The sequence below is a fragment of the Pseudophryne corroboree genome, chromosome 1 (assembly GCF_028390025.1).
Source record: "Pseudophryne corroboree isolate aPseCor3 chromosome 1, aPseCor3.hap2, whole genome shotgun sequence".
Taxonomy (NCBI): Eukaryota; Metazoa; Chordata; class Amphibia; order Anura; family Myobatrachidae; genus Pseudophryne; species Pseudophryne corroboree.
The window spans coordinates 30,023,131-30,046,009 of NC_086444.1; positions in this window are offsets into that span (position 1 = coordinate 30,023,131).

Genomic DNA, 22,879 nt, shown 5'->3' on the forward strand with positions numbered 1-22,879 from the left:
CAGATATGGTATGTGACTGAGTCACTGTGTATCGTTTTTTTCAGGCAGAGAACGGATTATATTAAATAAAACTGCACTGTCTGGTGGTCACTGTGGTCAGTCACTACTAAACTCTGCACTCTCTACAGTACTCCTAAGCTCCAGTAAATCAAGTGTCTCTGTCTCAAATCAATCTCACTCTCTCTCTTCTAATCTAAATGGAGAGGACGCCAGCCACGTCCTCTCCCTATCAATCTCAATGCACGTGTGAAAATGGCGGCGACGCGCGGCTCCTTATATAGAATCCGAGTCTCGCGAGAATCCGACAGCGTCATGATGACGTTCGGGCGCGCTCGGGTTAACCGAGCAAGGCGGGAAGATCCGAGTCGCTCGGACCCGTGAAAAAAAACATGAAGTTCGGGCGGGTTCGGATTCCGAGGAACCGAACCCGCTCATCTCTAAAATCCAGTCCAGTGGTCATTCCGTATAAGTCCAGTGATACTGCCATATAAGTACAGTGATATTGCCGTACATGTTTAGTGGTACTGCCGTATAAGTCCAGTGATACTGCTGTATATGTCCAGTGGTACTGCCATATAAGTCCAGTGATACTGCTGTATACGTCCAGTGATACTGCTGTATATGTCCAGTGGTACTGCTGTATAAGTCCAGTGATACTGCCATATAAGTCCAGTGATACTGCCATATATGTCCAGTGGTAATGCCATATAAGTCCAGTGAGACTGCCGTATAAATCCAGTCCAGTGGTACTGCTAAATAAATACAGTGGTACTGCCGTATAAATCCAGTCCAGCGGTACTGCCATATAAATCCAGTCCAGTGGTACTGCCGAATATGTCCAGTGATACTGCAATATAAGTCCAGTGATACTGCCGTATAAGTCCAGTGATACTGCCGTATAAGTCCAGTGATACTGCCGTATAAATTACATTCCAGTGGTACTGCCGTATAAATCCAGTGATACTGCCGCATAAGTCCAGAACAGTGGTACTGCTGTATAAATTCAATCCAGTGATACTGCTGTATAAGTCCAGTGATACTGCTGTATAAGTCCAGTGATACTGCCGTATATGTCCAGTGGTACTGCCGTATAAGTCCAGTGAAACTGCTGTACATGTCCAGTGGTACTGCCATATATGTCCAGTGGTACTTCCGTATAAGTCCAGTGAAACTGCCGTATATGTCCAGTGGTACTGCCGTATAAGTCCAGTGATACTGATGTATAAGTCCAGCGATACTGCCATATGTGTCTAGCAGTACTGCTGCATAAGTGCAGTGATACTGCCGTATAAGTCCAGTGATACTGCCGTATATGTCCAGTGGTATTGCTGTATAGGTCCAGTGATACTGACTTATATGTCCAGTGGTACTGCCGTATAAGTCCAGTGATAATGCCTTATAAATCCAGTCCAGTGGTACTGCCATATAAGACCAGTGATACTGCCATATAAGTCCAGTGATACTGCCATATATGTCCAGTGGTACTGCCATATAAGTCCAGCTGGTACTGCCGTATAATTTCAGTGATACTGCCGTATAAGTCCAGTGATACTGCCGTATATGTCCAGTGGTACTGCCGTATAAGTCCAGTGATACTGCCGTATAAGTCTAGTGATACTCCCGTATATGTCCTGTGGTAATGCAATTTAAGTCCAGTGAGACTGCCGTATAAATCCAGTCCTGTGGTACTGCCAAATAAATACAGTGGTACTGCCATATAAATCCAGTCCATTGGTACTTCCATATAAATCTAGTCCAGTGGTACTGCCGTATAAGTCCAGTGATACTGCCGTATAAATCCAGTCCAGAGATGCTGCCATATAAATCCAGTGGTATTGCCTTATAAATCCAGTCCAGTGGTACTGCCATAAAAATCCAATCCAGTGATACTGCCGTATAAGTCCAATGATACTGCCGTATATGTCCAGTGAAACTGCCGTATATGTCCAGTGGTACTGCCATATAAGTCCAGTGATACTGCCGTATAAGTCCAGTGATACCGCCGTATGTGTCTAGTGGTACTGCCATATAAGTGCAGTGATACTACCGTATAAGTCCAGTGATACTGCCTTATATGTCCAGTGGTACTGCTGTATAAGTCCAGTGATACTGCCATATAAATCCAGTCCAGTGTTACTGTCGTATGAGTCCAGTTATACTGCCAAATACAGTAAGTCAAGTAATATTGCCGTATATGTCCAGTGATACTGCTGTATAGGTCCAGTGATACTGCCATTTAAATCCAGTCCAGTGGTACTGCTGTATAAATCCAGTGGTACTGCGGTATAAATCCAGTCCAGTGGTATTTGCCATATAAGTCCAGTCCAGTGGTGCTGCCATATAATTTCAGTGGTGCTATCATGTGCTTTATATTATTTACTCCAAATAAAGGGGTTATTAATATTTATTTGAAATCATTTTTACAGGATTTGCCCTGTATGGTGTAGGGGTACGCTCTCCTGTGCTGCATTTTGTTATATAACTCCAGAAAAATAATGGAGAACAAAAATGAATCAAGAACCACTTCCTCCTACTGCTGCTGCTGCTGCTGCTGTTGTTGCTGCTGGGAGTCAATCATGATCCCAGAGGGGAAGTCGGAAGCAGTGCCGTAACTAGACATTTTAGCGCTGTGTGCAATACCAGGGCAGTGCACGCCGAGGGCGAGCGGAAAAAATATATAGGGGCGTGGCTTCATGGGGAAGGGGTGTGGCCACAAAATAATACCAATTCATATTACGGTGCACAGTAGTTTCAATTATTCAAATTACGCCATACAGTAGCGCCACTACACCAGGTAGAGCCCCTTCTACACATTACAGCAGACAGATTCCCCTTTTTACACATTACGGCAGATAGCGTCCCGTTTTTACACATTACGGCAGACAGCGTCCCCCTTTTTACTCATTACGGCAGACAGCCTCCCCTTTTTACATGTTATGGCAGACAGCGTCCTCTTATAACACATTACCGCAGACAGCGTCCTCCTTTTTACACATTACAGCAGCCAGTCCCCCTTTTACACATTAGGAAGACAGGAGAGATAGATAGATAAATAGATAGATAGATAGATAGATAGATAGATAGATAGATAGATAGATACTTACCATCTCTCCGCTTGCTCAGGCAGTCAGTCTCCTCGGTGCTGGCAGCTATGGAGGCAGGAGAGAAGGAGGATGGAGGGGGACTCCTAAGCTGTAGCAGCACTATGTAATTGGTGGCAGCACCGCTGCAGCTGTCCCTCTCCTTCCACATAGGCTGGCCTCCACCACTGTGAATGCTGGGATGAGGGAAGCGCATCCCAGCATTCACTGCGGCAGTGGCCAGCCTATGTGGAAGGAGAGGGACAGCTGCAGCGGTGCTGCCACCAATTACATAGTGCTGCTTCGGCTCCCTTCCTCCTCATCTTTCTCCCCTGCCTCCGTAGCTGCTTCTCTCCTGTCGGGAGGCAGCACACTCACACAGGTGGCTTGTAATGAGTCAGTTTGACTCATTACAAGCCACTGATGATTTTAGAGAAAGCGGGCAGTTGTGCCCTCAGGGCAACTGCGCTGTGTGCCAGGCACACCTGAAGTTACGGCTTTGGTCGGAAGACCACTTGTACTACTTCAACTAAACAAATGACTGTCCAACAGTCCTTTGCGGGGAAGATGAAATATGACAGCAGTCATCCAGTTGCAAAGCAGATAACTGAGGCCTTGTCAGCTATATTGGTGCTAGATGTGTGTCCGTTATCTGCCATTAGTGCAGTGGGACTGCAGTGCCACTTCTAGATGTCCAGGTGTTTGTGCCGCACACTTCAGGGCCGTATTTTCGTATGGGCTCAATGGGCTTTTGCCCAAAGGCCCCAGGAGTAAAAGGGCTCTAGACGGATAGCTGAGGGTCCCCTCTTTCCAGGGGTACCAAATTTTTGAAAATCGGCCCTGGGGAACCGAAGATATCCGACTTCAAAGCAGTGGTCCCCATCCAAGCCTGTTAATTGTTCTTCCCAGACAGATATCTCGGGTTCTGTCTAACTTAGAGATTTTCTGAGGGTAAACTTCAAAAGCTGGAACTCTCCCCTTTCAGTGAACACTGGCAGCTTGTCTCTACTATGCCCAGAACCAGAGATATCAGCCTTCAAGCAGCTGGTCCCTGCTCCAGCTCCACACGCCTAATATGCAGATTTAGATTTTCGTTGGTGAATTGATCTGGCTCCTGAACTCTGAACCCCAAGTCCCCAGAACCATCTGAAGGGTGGGACTCTCTAGTTTTTTCTTTCCCATTTAAATCTAAGAAATAAATTTTCAGGAACTTGAGATATCTGCAGTCAAGCAAGCTGCCCTCCCACCAAAAAATTATAAATATTAAGCCTACTCCACTATCCACCCCTCCTCTACGTATTATACACCCCCCTACCACCCTGGAAGTCATGTAGCAGGGCCCCTTCATTCAGCACAATGTCCCCTTCTACAGTACAATGTTCTCCTTTCCGTCCCATTTGTGCAGTAAGGAGTAATTAGCAGAAATTATTTCTCCAGGTCCTACATGCTGAGCAAAAGATAGAACCCCCCTACCCCCTGTGGGACATGAAAGCTGCCGCTGATAGCATCCCCCACCCCTACCGCTGATGGGTGGGTAGGGGCCCCAGTGCATTGCTGTGCCCAAGGGCCTACACTGCTGTTAAGATGGCTTTGGCACACTTGTGTCGCTTAGCTTAGTCATACAGCTACCTCATTGCACCTCGTTGCACCTCTTTTACTTCTTTGCATGATGTGCTGTTTGGGGACCAGTTTTTTTAAGTGCCCTCCTGTCTGCCACTGCAGTGCCACTCCTAGATGGGCCAGGTGTTTGTGCCGCACACTTGTGTCACTTAGCTTAGTCATACAGCTACCTCATTGCACCTCGTTGCACCTCTTTTACTTCTTTTCATGATGTGCTGTTTGGGGACCAGTTTTTTTAAGTGCCCTCCTGTCTGCCACTGCAGTGCCACTCCTAGATGGGCCAGGTATTTGTGCCGCACACTTGTGTCACTTAGCTTAGTCATACAGCTACCTCGGTGCAACTATTTGGCCTAAAAACACTTTTGTGTGGTGTGAGGTGTTGAGAATAGACTGGACATGAGTGGAAATGATTGTTATTGAGGTTAATAATACCGTAGGATCAAAATGACCCCCAAATTCTGTGATTTTAGCTGTTTTTATGCACATCTCTAGTTTTTAGATGTATATATATTTTCAATTATCATTTTAAGTATCGGCAGCCATGCCTGCCCTGCGCTAGGTACAAGAGATCCATCAGAAGCAGGATTCATTTTGAGTACACACACTTCGGATTAGTATGGAAGTATATTTACATGCCCACGACATGTGCACAAGACAGAACAGTTTGGTGCGATTGCATTGTTGCCACCCAGATCCCGTCCATAAAATCCCAATTCATTCCAAGAGAGATCTTGTCAAAATCTGTCCAGCTTGGCTCGAGATAATCAAAAATTAGTGTATTAAAAGTGATGCATCTGATTCAGATTCTGTTCCAGCTGCAGAGATGTGACTACACGGCACACAAGTAAATATACAGTATAAGTTTGGTGCATGCAAGGGGAGAGCAGTTATGTCTAACTTGCCTTCATACAGTATCTTCATTTTCTTCGTAGAGAAAAAAATAGATTCATATATAGTAATATAATAAAAATAAAAAAACACACAAAATACTAGCAAAGCATACAAGGAAAGAATGTCCAGACCTCTCCTGAATTTCACGGCATTTTCCTGCACTCCCAGGAGTGTATACGAGCCTTCAAGATCCCGCCCACATGATGAGGTAATTAACTGCATTACTGATAAAGCAAATCTGAATAACGTCAATCATGGTTTAAATGTATTCATATATTTATTAGAGATGAGCGGGTTCGGGTCTCAGAGAAACAACCCCTCCCCCCAAAAACTTCACTGTCCGAGCCAGGAACCAAGTCCGGCTCAGGACTACCTGCCAGACTCGAATCCCAGAACGAGGCAGACTATTTTCATCCCGCTGTCAGATTCTTGCAGGTTTTGGATTCCATATAAAGAGCCGCGCATCGCCGCCATTTGCAATCCGGACTTGGAGAGAGATGGAGACAGACCTCTGTCTCTCTCTGTGGGTGGTAGCATCAAGTGGGGTCAGTGTGAGCTCTCTAGGGGTGCTGTGAGGGGTGCTGTCCTGTCACTTTGCTGTTAGGGGTTTTGTCCTGTCACTGTGGTGTCATGTCCTATTAGCGGTGCTGCAGCTGTACATGGGTGTTGCTGTCCTGGCTGTCACTGTGCTGTACAGGGGCACTGTCCTACTGTATGCTTTGAAAATACTGGGGTTCTGGCCCTGCCTTGTATGCTGTAAAAATTAAGGGGTGCTGTGATAATAAATGTACACTGGCTCTGTCTTGTGTGCTGTCAAATTCAGGGGTGCTGTGAAAATAAATGTACACTGGCTCTGTCTTGTATGCTGTAAAAATTCAGGGGTGCTGTGAAAATAAATGTACACTGTCCATGTCCTGTATGCTGTTAAAATACAGGGATGATGTGAAACTAAATGTACTCTGGCCCTGTCCTGTATGCTGTAAAAATACAGGGGTGCTGTGAATATAAAGGGGTGCTGGCCCTGTCTTGTATGCTGTAAAATTACAGGAGTGTTGTGAAAATACAAGGGTGCTGGCACTGTCCTATATGCTGTAAAAATACAGGGTGCTGTGAAAATAAATGTACACTGGCTCTATCTTGCATGCTGTTTAAATACAGGGGTGCTGTGAAAATAAATGTAGAGGTCTCTTAGTAAACAACTCACATGATAGTGCTGAATATTGCCCCTTTATATTTTCGTAAATTTTAATCATATCTCCTCTTAGTTGTCTTATTTCTAGTGTAAACATATCTAACCTAGAATGCCCCCTAGCAGTTCCAGATGCACATGATATGCCCCCCAGCAGTGCCAGATACACATTATATGCCCCCCAGCAGTGCCAGATACACATGATATGCCCCCCAGCAGTGACAGATAGGGGTGATGATAGAAATGAGATTGGAGATGTAGGAGGGGCAGGAGTGGCTTTATATGCAATGGTGGGAAGTTTACACTGCTATAACAATCACAGTGCACCATATGAGAAAAAAATACTCTTAAGGCAGGGTTTACTTTGAGTGGGTGCTCATTGTTCACACTGCTTAGGACAGGAAGATCCAGTCTGGATACACCACACTCAGATGTTTGACGCTGGTGCCAGCCGCGCCCTGGCTTATGACGCTGCACAGCAGCCAGGAGAACTGGTCTGTACTGGTAGTGACACTGTTCGGCATGCACATGAAGGGACAGCAGCACTGCAGCAGCGTCTGTCCCGCTGCCCACCTCCTAGCCTCTGTCTTGAGTCCTAGCAGTGGCTGTGCTGATGAGGGAGAGTGCTGGGGGCTGGCCAAATGTAAGATATGTGCTTGCTGTGTGGTGTTGGCGTCTGATGTCAGACACCGGCACCACACAGCACGCACATAGTTTAACTTTGGCCCGCCCACAGCACTCCCCCTCATCGTCACACAGCCACTGCTAGGAGGCTAGAAGGCAGACTGCGGGACGGACACTGCTGCTGTAGGGACCTGGCTCCAGGCTCCAATACAGTGGGGAGAGCTAGCAGCGCTATTAACTGTGGCGCCCTGTTTGGCTGCTCTATTGGAACGTGCCTGGAGCCAGTCCTGTGTCTAGGCCTGACCTTTCCAAGACTGTATGGAAAGATGAGGCTCCTAGCACCATTTACTTGCCCCCTGCAAGTGCTGGGAGGAGCACCGCCAGTCCAGTTGCTGATATTGAGATTGAGGATGTCACAGTAGAAGTACACCAGGATGAGGAGGAAATTGGTGTAGCTGGCGCTGAGGAGGAAGTTGATGATGAAGATTCTGATGGAGATGTGGTTTGTTTTAATAAGGCACCAGTGGAGACAGTTGTTGTCCATGGGATGAAAAAGCCCATTGTCATGCCTGGGCAAAATACCAAAAAAGTCACCTCTTCGGTGTTGAAATATTTCTCCACTAATCCGGACAACAGGTATCAAGCCATCTGTTGCCTTTGTTAATTCATAATAAGTAGGGGTTAGAATGTTAACCACCTAGGAACATCCTCCATTATACTTCAACTGCAGTGCATTCACCATAAGTCATTGTCAAGTTCAGAAACTTTGGGTAACAGCATAAGCAGTCCACTGACACCTAAATGATGTGGTTTGTTTAAATAATATTTCTCTGTGAGGATGAAGATGTAAACAGTGAAGAGGGGAAGGGAATCTGAGGATGAGGACGACATCTTGCCTCTGTAGAGCCAGTTTGTGCAAGGAAAGATTAATTGCTTCCTTTTTGGTAGAGGCCCAAACAAACCAATCAGTTCAGCCACAGTCATGTGGCAGACCCTGTCACTGAAATGATTGGTTTGTTAAAGTGTGCATTTCCTGTTCATACAGCATAAGGGTGGGTGGGAGGGCCGAAGGACAATTCCATCTTGCACATCTTTTCTTTGTCTGCCACATCATTCTAGGGGTGCTGCCCTTACTGGTGTTTAAGTCCAGGGGTGCTGTAGCCTGTCTGCTGTGCTGTGTAATTCTCCAGGGGTACTGCCTATCTTCTGTATATGTCCAGGGGTGCTGCCTATCTGCTGTATAAGTGCAGATGTACTGCCGTATAATTCCAGGGGTGCTGCTGTACTTGATCCTAGGTTTAAATTAAAACCTAGAGCAGAATATGAAACAAGCTTCAACATGACAAACAGATTTGTGAAAACATATAGCCGCAAAGGTGGAAATGGAATTTGAAATTTTGACAAAGTGTTTTCCAATGAGACCACATTTGTGGCCAAAGTCAGTCAGACTCAGAAGAGACAGAATCATAACCCAATGCAGCTGCTGGAGAAAACTAGATTTTCCAAACACACCTATGTCTACATGTCTGCCATATTATTCTAGGGGTGGCCTGTCTGAACCCGCTCAACTCCATCTTCTAGTTTGTACTGTGTACCCAGCATTAAATAGTGGTTCTTCTCAATTATTTCATGTTAGGGTGTTACACAAATTAATGGCTCCAATTAGTCAACCTTAATTTTGATTTATTATTAATGTTCCACATTTTGGGATTATTTATTTCCAAGATGCACATTTGTTGTAAGGGGTTCTTTTCCTAAGGGCTGCGTAGGGTTGTCGCAAGACCTTGCTCTGTTAGAAGAACTGAGTTTCAGTGATCTTACATTGCATCAGCTTCCTATTGCACTGCAGCACTAGATGGTCCAGGAGCTCCTGTGAGGCACAAACAGTTACTGAATAAGGCCCAGTATGGAGTCTCATGGTGGCTTACAGCCAGGAAGATGTCTAGCTTGCCAGGCTAAGGCATGCTGTGGGCACAGAGGTTAGCATTGCTTCCTCCCACAGTCCTACTTATAGTATGAAATGATTTTCGACTGTAGAGTGGTAAGCTCCACTAGGGCAGAGGCTCAATAACTAAAAATTCTCTGCACAGTCCTGCTCAGTACTGTAACGAACCCACCCAACTCAACTTGCCCCATCTGGGGCTGCTGTGCGGACTCAGAAGGGGCTGCTAAAACATCTATGGGGCTGCTTTAAAAAAATAAAAAATAAACAAGACACACAGGTATGCTCACACGTGTGTAACTGGGACACACAGGTATGCTCACAGGCGTGTAACTGGGAGCTGTGAAAAATGAAAATGAAGCAACTGACACAAAATATGTAAATAAAAATGCAATAAAAAAATGGAAAAAAAGAAACCCACGAGATTTTTACTAAATAAGTCTCCAGACCCAATGGAGTGGAAAATATCCAATCTTGATCCTGTGGTATATACCAGTTTTTTTGCATCCCAGCATTAAATCTGCGATTATCTTAATCCCTGAAAATGGAGAAGGGGGTACAAATTAGGAGGCTTTGAACCCTAGTTTTTCAGATTGTCCAGTAATGTGGTAATTATATATTTGCTTGGTTGAAGTCATTTCCATTCCACACCAACCCCAAACCCACAGCAGGCACAGCAATGAGATAGGGCCCCCCTGTCTCAAGTGCCCTGGGCCCCCCGGACTCATAATCCGCCCCTGGGGGCATGCAGCTGCTCATAGAGCGCAGGGCATGCCCCCTCACTGATGAAAACGGGGCGTGGCTCCCGGTTGCGGGTCCTCCGCTAAGCCACACCCATTTTAGTTGGTCACACCCCCTTTTCGCCGTACATGTGTCCCTCCTTCTGCCTGAAGAAAGCTGGGAGGTATACACCCCTGTCTACCTGAAGAAAGCTGGGAGGTATGCACCCCTGTCTGCCTGAAGAAAGCTGGGAGATATGCACCCCTGTCTGCCTGAAGAAAGCTGAGAGGTATGCACCCCTGTCTGCCTGAAGAAAGTTGGGAGGTATGCACCCCTGCCTGTGCCATGCCCATACCATCTGCTTCTGCTTCTAGCCTCCTATAGATTTGCCCAGATCTGTGACTCATTTGACTAACTCCGCCCAGTGATATATATAGAGATGTGCACCGGACATTTTTCGGGTTTTGTGTTTTGGTTTTGGATTCGGTTCCGCGGCCGTGTTTTGGATTCGGACGCGTTTTGGCAAAACTTCCCTTAAAATTTTTTGTCGGATTCGGGTGGGTTTTTTTTTCAAAAACCTCTTAAAAACAGCTTAAATCATAGAATTTGGGGGTAATTTTGATCCCATAGTATTATTAACCTCAACAACCATAATTTCCACTCATTTCCAGTCTATTCTGGACACCTCACAATATTATATTTAGTACTAAAATTTGCACCAAGGTCGCTGGATGACTAAGCTAAGCGACCCAAGTGGCCGGCACAAACACCTGGCCCATCTAGTAGTGGCACTGCAGTGTCAGACAGGATGGCACTTAAAAAATTGTCCCCAAACATCACATGATGCAAAGATAAATAAAAAAAGAGGTGCAAGATGGAATTGTCCTTGGGCCCTCCCACCCACCCTTATGTTGTATAAACAGGACATGCACAAACCCAACATTTCAGCGACAGGGTCTGCCACACGACTGTGGCTGAAATGACTGGTTGGTTTGGGCCCCCACCAAAAAAGAAGCAATCAATCTCTACTTGCACAAACTGGCTCTACAAAGGCAAGATGTCCACCTCCTCCTCATCGTCCAATTCCTCACCCCTTTCACTGTGTACATCCCCCTCCTCACAGAGTTTTAATTCTTCCCCACTGGAATCCACCATCACAGGTACCTGTGTACTTTCTGGAGGCAATTTCTGGTAAATGTCTCCACGGAGGAATTGATTATAATTCATTTTGATGAACATCTTCTTCTCCACATTTTGTGAAAGTAACCTCGTACGCCGTTCGCTGACAAGGTGACTTGCTGCACTAAACAATCTTTTGGAGTACACACTGGAGGGGGGGCAACTTAGGTAAAATAAAGCCAGTTTGTGCAAGGGCCTCCAAATTGCCTCTTTTTCCTGCCAGTATACGTACAGACTGTCTGACATGCCTACTTGGATGCTGTCACTCATATAATCCTCCACCATTCTTTCAATGGTGACAGAATCATATGCAGTGACAGTAGGCGACATGTCAGTAATCGTTGGCAGGTCCTTCAGTCTGGACCAGATGTCAGCTATCGCTCCTGACTGCCCTGCATCTCTGCCAGGTTTTGGAAATTTGATCCTTTTCCTGGCAGCTCCAGTGGCGGTAGAAAATGAAGGAGGAGCTGTTGGCGGGTCACGTTCCGCTTGACTTGACAAGTGTCTCACCAGCAGGTCTTTGAACATCTGCAGACTTGTGTCTGCCGGAAAGAGAGATACAATGTAGGCTTTAAACCTAGGATCGAGCACAGTGGCCTAAATGTAGTGCTCTGATTTCAACAGATTGACCACCCGTGAATCCTGGTTAAGCGAATGAAGGGCTCCATCCACAAGTCCCACATGCCTAGCGGAATCGCTCCATTTTAGCTCCTCCTTCAATCTCTCCAGCTGCTTCTGCAAAAGCCTGATGAGGGGAATGACCTGACTCAGGCTGGCAGTGTCTGAACTGACTTCACGTGTGGCAAGTTCAAAGGGTTGCAGAACCTTGCACAAAGTTGAAATCATTCTCCACTGCGCTTGAGTCAGGTGCATTCCCCATCCTTTGCCTATATCGTAGACAGATGTATAGGCTTGAATGGCCTTGTGCTGATCCTCCATCCTCTGAAGCATATAGAGGGTTGAATTCAAACTCGTTACCACCTCTTGCTTCAGCTGATGGCGGAGCATGTTCAGGAGTGTTTTCTGGTGCTCCAGTCTTCGGTACGCGGTGGCTGAATGGCAAAAGTGGCACGCAATTCTTCGGGCCACCAACAGCATCTCTTGCATGCCCCTGTAGTTTTTTTTAAAAATTCTGCACCACCAAATTCATTGTATGTGTAAAACATGGGACATGCTGGAATTTACACACATGTAAAGCACACACAATATTGGTGGCGTTGTCCGATGTCACAAATCCCCAGGAGAGTCCAATTGGGGTAAGCCAATCTGCGATGATGTTCCTCAGTTTCCGTAAGAGGTTATCAGCTGTGTGCCTCTTATGGAAAGTGGTGATAGAAAACGTTGCCTGCCTAGGAACGAGTTGGCGTTTGCGAGATGCTGCTACTGGTGCCGCCGCTGTTGTTGCTGCGGGAGGCAATACACCTACGCAGTGGGTTGTCACAGTCATATAGTCCTTTGTCTGCCCTGCTCCACTTGCCCACATGTCCGTGGTTAAGTGGACATTGGGTACAACTGCATTTTTTAGGACACTGGTGACTCTTTTTCTGACGTCTGTGTACATTCTCGGTATCGCCTGCCTAGAGAAGTGGAACCTAGATGGTATTTGGTACCGGGGACACACTACCTCAAGAAATTCTCTAAGTCCCTGTGAACTAACGGCAGATACCGGACGCACGTCTAACACCAACACAGTTGTCAAGGCCTGAGTTATCCGCTTTACAACAGGATGACTGCTGTGATATTTCATCTTCCTCGCAAAGGACTGTTGGACAGTCAATTGCTTACTGGAAGTAGTACAAGTGGTCTTCCGACTTCCCCGCTGGGATGACAACCGACTCCCAGCAGCAACAACAGCAGCACCAGCAGCAGTAGGCGTTACACTCAAGGATCCATCGGAGGAATCCCAGTTAGGAGAGGACTTGTCAGACTTGCCAGTGACATGGCCTGCAGGACTATTGGCGTTCCTGTCTAAGGAGGTAATTGACACTGAGGGAGTTGGTGATGTGGTTTGCAGGAGCTTGGGTACAAGAGGAAGAAGGGATTTAGTTGTCACTGTCAGTGGACTGCTTCCGCTGTCACCCAAAGTTTTTGAACTTGTCAATGACTTCTGATGAATGCGCTCCAGCTGACGTATAAGGGAGGATGTTCCTAGGTGGTTAACGTCCTTACCCCTTCTTATTACAGCTTGAAACCAGTTGTCCGCATTTCTATTGAAATACTTCCACACCAAAGAGGTGATTTTTTTTGTATTTTGACCAGGCATGTCAATGGCCATATTCATCCCACGGACAACAAGTGTCTCCCCGGGTGCCTGACTTAAACAAACCACCTCTCCATCAGATTCCTCCTGGTCAATGTCCTCCTCAGTGCCAGCAACACCCATATCCCCATCCTGGTGCACTTCAACAGTGACATCTTCAATTTGACTATCAGGAACTGGACTGTGGGTGCTCCTTCCAGCACTTGCAGGGGGTGTGCAAATGGTGGAAGGAGCCACCTCTTCCCATCCAGTGTTTGGAAGGCCAGGCATCGCAACCGACACAATTGGACTCTCCTTGGGAATTTGTGATTTAGAAGAACGCACAGTTCTTTGCTGTGGTTTTGCCAGCTTAACTCTTTTCATTTTTCTAGCGGGAGGATGAGTGCTTCCATCCTCATGTGAAGCTGACCCACTAGTCATGATGAACATAGGAGAGAGCCTTAGCCGTTCCTTGCCACTCCGTGTTGTAAATGGCATATTGGCAAGTTTACACTTCTCCTCAGACGCTTTTAATTTAGATTTTCGGTTAATTTTACTGAACTTTTGTTTTTTGGATTTTACATGCTCTCTACTATGACATTTGGCATCGGCCTTGGCAGACGACGTTGATGGCATTGAATCGTCTCGGCCATGACTAGTGGCAGCAGCATCAGCACTAGGTGGAAGTGGATCTTGATCTTTCCCTATTTTACCCTCCACATTTTTGTTCTCCATTTTTTAATGTGTGGAATTATATGCCAGTAATATATTTGGAATTAGACGGCAGTAATGTCTGGAATTAGATACCACTAGATAGATACCAGATACCACTGTGACTGGAATGATGATGACCTATGCACAGTGACATGACACTACCACAGCACCCTACAGCAGCAAGATGCAGCACAAGACACTGGACTGTTAGTCACCACAATGCAGCACTGATAATAATGAGCACAGATACACTGTGCACTGTTCAGGATAATAGACCTGAGTGACACTGGGCAGTGAGAACAGCACTGGACTACTGTACTGTATTGCCATATACTGGTCAGTGGTCAACACAATGCAGCAATGATAATATAATGAGCACAGATAAACTGTGCACTGTTCAGGATAATAGAACTGAGTGACACTGGGCAGCGAGAACAGCACTGGACTACTGTACTGTCTGTAATACCATATACTAGTCTCCACAATGCAGCAATGATACTGAGCACAGATATTGAGCTGAGATTTGCTGATATTGGGCTACTCGGGCAGAGAACGTAGCCACGAACTCTCTCTATCTTGACAATGCACGAGTGAAAATGTCGGCGACGCGCGCTCTTTATATGAAATCCGAATCTCGCGAGAATCCAACAGCGGGATGATGACGTTTTCCCCCGTTTGGGTTTTGCGTGTTAGGCGGGAAGAACCGAGGCTGCCTCGGACCCGTATAAACCACGTGAAGTTCAGGGGGTTCGGATCTCGACGAACCGAACCCACTCATCTCTAATATATATACACTTACAAGATAGACCAGCACTCAGCACTCCCATTGTTAATTTGCAAGGGTGCCCTCAGTAGCTGTAAGGGAAGCCATAGGGAAGAATCAGCGGCACTCCAAGTCTTTCATATTATTTGTATTAGTTGTAAACATGCATGTATAGTCACCAATGTTTCAATGCCGATATGGCCCCATTGTCAAGGTGTACATGTTACCCTCTCAGTACAAATAGATAACAATATTCAATTACTGTACATGCATTTCTCAAAATGACCACTAATACTATGAATTCCAAGCATATGGAAGTTATTGCAAGTTGGACAAAGAAACGTACCAATGATAGGTGGTGATTTATCAATTATGCTTTAGGACCAAGGACACCTCCAAACACTGCAGTATGATTATAATTAACAAGATTATCATAAATTATAATTTGTAACCTCTCTGTGAAGAATTTGAACAAAACGTCAGTATTATGCAGGACAAAAGATAAAAAGGGTGATCAATTTGAATGCTTTCATACAGATGTCTGTAAGCTCTTCCTAAGATGATAAACCTTTTATATATATTTTATAACTTATTAAAAATATATTTTACCAACACTATTTTGTATGGATATCCAATATACCCTTCACACCTCCCACGGGCAGCCACCTCCACCCACGGCTGTCTTAACAGCATTGAAGGCCCCTGGGCAAAGCAACGCACTGGGGACCCTACCCATCCTCCAGCGTTAGGGATGGGGGTGCTATCAGTGGAAGATTTTTCTGTCCTGTGGGCGGTTGGGTGTTCTATCTTCTGCTCAGCATGTAGGACCTGGAGCAGTCATTTCTGCATATTACCCCTGTACTGCACAGATGGTGGTAGATGGGGCGGGAGGGAGAACATTAAACTGTAAAAAGGGGCATTGGGCCTAATGAAGGGGCCCCGGTACATGACTTCCAGGATGGTAGGGGGTGTTTAATACAAAGGGGAGGGGTGGATAGTGGAGTGGGCTTAATATTTATCGTTTTCTGATGAGAGGGCAGCTTGCTTGTCTACAGATACCTCCAGTTCCTGGAAATTAGCTTTAAATGGAATAAAAATCTTAGAGAGTTTCTCCTTTCAGGAAGCATTGTGGACTTGGGGATCAGAGTTCAGGAGCTACAGCAATCCACCAACTAATATATAAAACTGCATACCAGGCGTGTGGGCTGGGGCAGGGATCAGCTACTGGAAGGCTTATATCTCTGGTTCTGGGCATAGCAGAGACAGGCTGCCAGTGTCCACTGAAAGGGAAGAGTCACAACTTTTGGATTATACCCTCAGAAAATCTCTATGTCAGACAGAAAATTAGTAGGCTCAGATGGGGACCACTGTTTTGAAGTTGGATATCTCCGGTTCCCCAGGGCCAATTTACAAAAATCTGGTTTTCCTGGAAAAATGGGACCATCAGCTATAAGCCTAGGGTCCTTATACTTCTGGGGCCCTTAGGCAACTGCCCATTGAGCCCATCCAAAAAGACAGCCCTGCTTCCACCATTATCTTTCGAATCACACCACTCCAATATCGGCAAGCGTGAAGCAAAATGAGGAATAACATAAGGGTTGGTGTATCAGTGAAATGAGTGGAGAAGGAAAGCAGTAGAGAAGTTGTCCATAGCAGTTATAGAATGTATTAGAGAAATGATCTGTAGACGCTGATCCAGTTCTCCACTATTTTTAATACTTGAAGTTGATACATCAACCCCTTAACTAGAAGACGTAAGGTATCCTGTAATAGCATATGTGACAAGTGAGGTCAGTTACCTTTTTCCTAATTTAAATGATAAATATAGTTTATCTTATCCTCCGCATGCCTATATCATCCCATGTGTTCATTAATGCCCAGAAACTAATTCTTTGTATGTAACGTTTCCACAAGCTGCATAGAAAACAACAACTCAGGAATTGCAGTAGTAGAATCGTCAAAAGGTGCTTTATTTAAACCTCTGCGGAGGCTAAAGACAGTAGTGGGGCTTTGCTACAATTTTAATGTTATCTTTATAAAGGGCTTTTAATTTTTATTTTGTATAAGGAGAATAGAAAAACAGTGAGTTAGAAACAAAATAATTAGTAACCAGGAATCTTTTCCGCCATGGGGAATTTAAACCAATACAAGCTATTTATTTTTCATTTTCCCATTAATTTTAATTATAAAATTCAAATGCATTATGTTGCAGCTTTGCCATTTCATATCATCAAGGCAGCACGCTGAGAGCCTTCCTAAAGCACATTTCAAGCAATTTAATTTCTAAGGTCTGTGCCTAACAAGATAGCAATGAAGGACTGTGCCCCATCTCTTAAAATGAAAATGCTTTTCTGTTCACTAATAGACAAGGAATGAGGGATTTGAGAAAAAAGAGTGAATCGAAAAATGTATTTTGTATAAAAGATAGAAAAAAAAGAGACAACCAGGGCTACAGAAATACATTGTAGTTTATTCTCAGTTGCATCTATGCTTTTAACCTGCCCTCTGAAGACCTTTGATGCTTGTCGATGGTACTTTTCACTGATGCTGGAGGAGACGTCTTGTGATTGGTTAGTAAGTGATACGCACGCTTCATCTGTATGTGGAACACACAATGAAGGCAGAAACAGAAGTATTATAATTATTATTGCCATTATTTTTTATTTATATGGCGCCACCATGTGTCCGTAGCTCCGTAAAAAAGAAAAATTGCAATGGTATAAATAAACAATACAATATAACAGTGCAGGTAGGAAAATCAAACAGTGAGATCATTTATGTGCTGGATGAGCCCCAGGGCAGTCAGGGTGGTTAACCAGGTCCTCCCCACAAATAATACTCCCCCCCCCCCTCCCTACACACACACACACACACACACACACACACACACACACACACACACACACACACACACACACACGTATAGCTACGTCGTCAGTGCAGGGGACACTGTGCAATAATGTGAACTGAATGTAACATAATGTCAGCGGGAGACTCTGCATTAACAGTACATCCTATTGAGAATTTTATTGGAAGGGCCCCCACAAGTAAGTCTCCCAGGGGCCCCCATAAACCTAAAGAGGTAATAGTATAGTGTAGTGGGGGGTATGCTAGGAGGTGAACTGAGAAGAGATGGTGACATTGGAGAGAGGGTGTGAAGTAAGAGCTTGAGAAGGCATAGGGCCACAGACCAGCAACGGGCATTAATGCAGGGCAGAGGGTGAACCAGAGCGAGGTGGTGTGGAGCTGGATGACAAACTGATGTGTAATAGCCTATGTTGAGTTCCTTTACTAGTTTATATTGCTTCCCTGCTTTCTCTAGCCCCAGTTCTTGGACTATTATCACTACTTTTTAAATTACTTGACAAGACTGGTATGATTTCCAGCACTCACTGTCTATTATTACCTTTTGTTTCACTAGTCCCATCAATCACATATCCGGTATAGAGCACAGATCCATCCCCTTCCTTGAGCACAGGTATTCTTAAAGCCTAGAGCACCAAGCTTGGGGTAATAGCGGTTGGAGATGATGACCCATACACAGGCCTGTCCTAGGGGCCCAGTGATATTGCATGATAATGGAAATATATGTGATGGAGGCGGATATGGCTTGGATCCCATTCAGTCCACGTTTTGGTAGCTAGGAAAATGGTGATTGCTAATGACTTCTTGTAGCTTCCTGTGGCCCATGTGGTCACAATTACAGTAGGCAGCACGAAGGGCCATATGTATAAAAGCTTGCAGAGAGATAAAGTAGAGAGAGATAAAGTATTAGCCAATCAGTTGCTATGTCATGTTACAGGCTGTGTTTGAAAAATGACGGTTAGTAACTGATTGGGTGGTACGTTATCTCTCTCCAATATATCTCTCTCCAAGATTTGATACATATGCCCCTAAGGGTTCTATTTACTAAGCCTTGGAGAGAGAGAGAAAGAGTACGGTGTTAAAGTACCAACCAACCAGCTCCTAACTGTCATTTTTAAACACAGCCTGTAACATGGCAGTTACTTTATGTCCGTCCACTTTCTCTCTCTAGGTTATTAAATAGTCCCCTACGTCTTTTCTAAGGATATGTATGCAGCCTGGGTGAGGGGCTAAGAAACCTTTATCGCAGCAGAGGCCAAAATTCCTGCCGACCACCCTTGCAAAAGCTGGAGGGGTGGTTGATAAATAATGATCAAAGTTATTAAACAAAAATACAACTTAAAAGTTTCTATTTTTTTTTTTTTTTTTTAATAAAAGTCAGTTTTGCCCCCTGCATCTCTGGTGTCAGATTGAGACTTCCAGTGGAGCAAGAGGTGCCTTGGCAACAGGAGCGGTTCTTGGTGTGAGCAAGCAGTGCCTGTGACCTGGGTGCTGCGGCCTGGGGGCGCGGCCGCAGTCACCCTGCTGGCGCCAGCAGCCTACCCGCACCCCGCTCCCCGGCTGCAGCAGACGCAGTGGGCATCCGCTGCAGCCGGTGCACCTGTCAGACGCTAGAGGTCATTATTGACCTCTAGTGTCTGTGTGGCGCTGCTATTGGAGAGACGTCATGATGTCTTTCCCATAGAGAGGAGCCTGACGGAGTAGCAGCAGCGGTCAGAAAGCAGGAGCGGGGCAGTGGTAAATATTTGTTTGTTTGTTTGTTTTTTGTGTGTTTGTAAGCGGCTTATAAAGGGCACAGCAACAGGGGGCACAACTACTGGGGGCACAGCAACAGGGGTCACAACTACTGGGGACATAGTGATAGGGTGCACAACTACTGGGGCAAATCTACTGAGGCCATAGCTATAGGGGGCACAACTTCTGGGGCAAATCTACTGGTGGCATAGCTACAGGGGTCAAATCTACTGGGGGCACAGCAACAGGGGTCACAACTACTGGGGACATAGTGATAGGGTGCACAACTACTTGGGCAAATCTACTGAGGCCATAGCTATAGGGGGCACAACTACTGAGGCAAATCTACTGGTAGCATAGCTACAGGGGACAAATCTACTGGGGGCACAGCAACAGGGGTCACAACTACTGGGGACATAGCGATAGGGTGCACAACTACTGGGGCAAATCTACTGAGGCCATAGCTATAGGGGGCACAACTACTGGGGCAAATCTACTGGTGGCATAGCTACAGGGGGCAAATCTACTGGGGGCACAGCAACAGGGGTCACAACTACTGGGGACATAGCGATAGGGTGCACAACTACTGGGGCAAATCTACTGAGGCCATAGCTATAGGGGGCACAACTACTGGGGCAAAGCTACTGGTGGCATAGCTACAGGGGGCAAATCTACTGGGGGCACAGCTACTGGGGGCATAGCTACTGGGGGCAAATCAACTGGGGGGCACAACTACTTGGGTCAAATCTACTGGGGGCACAGCTACTGGGGGCACATCTACTGGGGGCATAACTGTGGCCACGTCCCTATTTTATGACGCACGCCTTCTGCGTGCACTAACTGTTGTCCCGCGGGGATAGGGGGAGCACCAGTGGAAACTTTCGCACTGGGCGCCACAAGGTGTAGGATCATCCGTGATTGGCAAGAACAGCTTAGAAACTGTTTCTACAATACCCATCCCACAATCATCTCTGGACATAAAGTTGTATTAATTATCAGCATTCAATGCAAATCCATACATGGCCTTAATCAGTGCCTGATTTGCATATCCTCTTATAACTTACATTTTCTGTTGTGAAGTGTTTGGAATGTTGACATTTTACTCTAAATACAATTTCTCTTCTTCTCTTTTTTTGTTCTTTACTTTGTTTTAGCAAAAAAAAAAAAAAAAGAAACGAAACCTGACAACACATTGAAGAGAAGCAGATTTAGCTTGGCTCTGCGCCCAGAACGCATCTCTCCCTTTTGTAGATTTCTTTCCTGTGCATTGCAAATTGATGTGCGAAAACATCCCTTGCTGCCATGGATGGGAGGTCATAATGTTTTCTGTTGAATATCTCAGCTTTATTTTTAAATCTAGATACTCGACCTGCTTCAAGCTATTGCACATCATATTTAATGCGAGCGGGAAATGGCTTTTACATGTTTGTGTTTCAGTAATCATGTTTGTATTTCAGGAACGCTACAAATTTTTACATAGCTAACCAAAGGCAGGTTATGCATGAAGATCCACCTGAAAATAATATCAGACATTGTATCATTATTACGGTGTTAATAAGCCGACAGCATTATTCACAAACAACAGGCTTGCTAAATTAGAACAGTCGGATACAGGGAAATAAGATGGGGAAGCGGCAGGGATTTGATTATGTGAAATTTATTACAAAATTATCTACAAACAATATATACAGTAGGTATGGTATACCCAACAACTATATATATATATATATATATATATATATATACAGAGTAATTCAAAAGTTGCAGTACACCCTATTGTTTCAAAAACTGTGCAGGAAATGGGAACACTGAATCCAGTAAGTTATGGGTGAGGAGGGCTATCTTTTAGGATAAATACCTAACATGGTCTTCATCTTGAGATCGGCCATCTTGACCCTAAGTCATTTTTTTTTTAAAGTGGAATGGGGGTCATGTAACATGTCAAACAACATCTGAATTTGCTGAAAATGTTATTTCTGCAAACAGATTTGAAATAGCAGTTATATGGTTCAAAAGTTACAACACTTTTTTTTTTAATTACAGGCTAAATTGTTCCCTAAAAGATAGCCCACCTCACCCACACCTTACTAGAGTATTCAGTTTTCCCGTTTCCTACACAGTTTTTGAAACAAATATATATATATATATATATATATGTATATATATATATATATATATATATACAATCATTAATTTTTTTTAATAGTTAGAATTTTTGCATAAAAATAAAAAAAAATGCAGTGTGGGAATATTTTTAAATGTTTATTAGTACATTTTAGGCACGGCACTCTAAATTCCATTAAGACTCTACCCTTAGTGTTACCAATGACAGATCTCATAACTGTATATTTAATAAAGTTCTTAAACATATGAAGTCAATTTGTTTTCAAAAAATATTTAAATATAATAATTAGCTAGGTTTCATTAATTGTATTTTAATAATAATAATACTGGTGTCAAATTCTCCTTAAAATCTTCATCTCTAATCCACATGTATCACCTGCTCGCACTCACAGTTTCAGAATTGTTTTCTTTGGGGGCTGTACCCACTCTGAGGGATGTCCTCCCATGCACACTAACATTGTCCTCTAGTCTCAAAACATTTATACATTCCATGAAAACTCACCTCTTCAGGCAGTTTATCAAATTACAGAACCACCCACATGATCTCCATAATCTTTCCTACCCAATTACATCCCCTCTATACAATTCCCACGTACGCTCACATACATACTGCTGACCTTGGGCTAACACTGCTGTGTGACAGAATCATGCAGCCCACCAAGAACTCTTGTCCAATCTGTCTGGACCATTACGCAGTATGTAGCACTTTAACTTTTGTATCAAATGCCTATTAACATACAATATACAGTGTAAGCTTGCAAGCAGGGCTCTCTTACCTCTCAGTCTGTTATTACTAGAGATGTTGCCGACCGCAGTGTTTTGGTTTTGAATCTGTATTTGCCTTTACCAAAACCACTCTTGTATGTTTTGGTTTAGGCTTTGGATCTGTATTTTTGACAAAAAAATCATAAAACAGCTAAAATCACAGAATGTGGGCCTGTTTTTGTTCCTACAGTATTATTAACCTCAAAAACAATAATTTCCAGTCATGTCCAGTCAATTTTGTCCACCTCACGGCTCACAATATTGTTTTCATATGTTTTAGGCAAAAGGCTGCAACGAGCTGGCTGGTTACTAACCAACATAGCAGCGGCACAAATACATGGCAGTTTATAGCACATCTATGAAACAATGCCACACAGCAATGGCAGAAAAGAAAAGTGATGCAAGATGGAATTGTCATTGGGACCCCCCC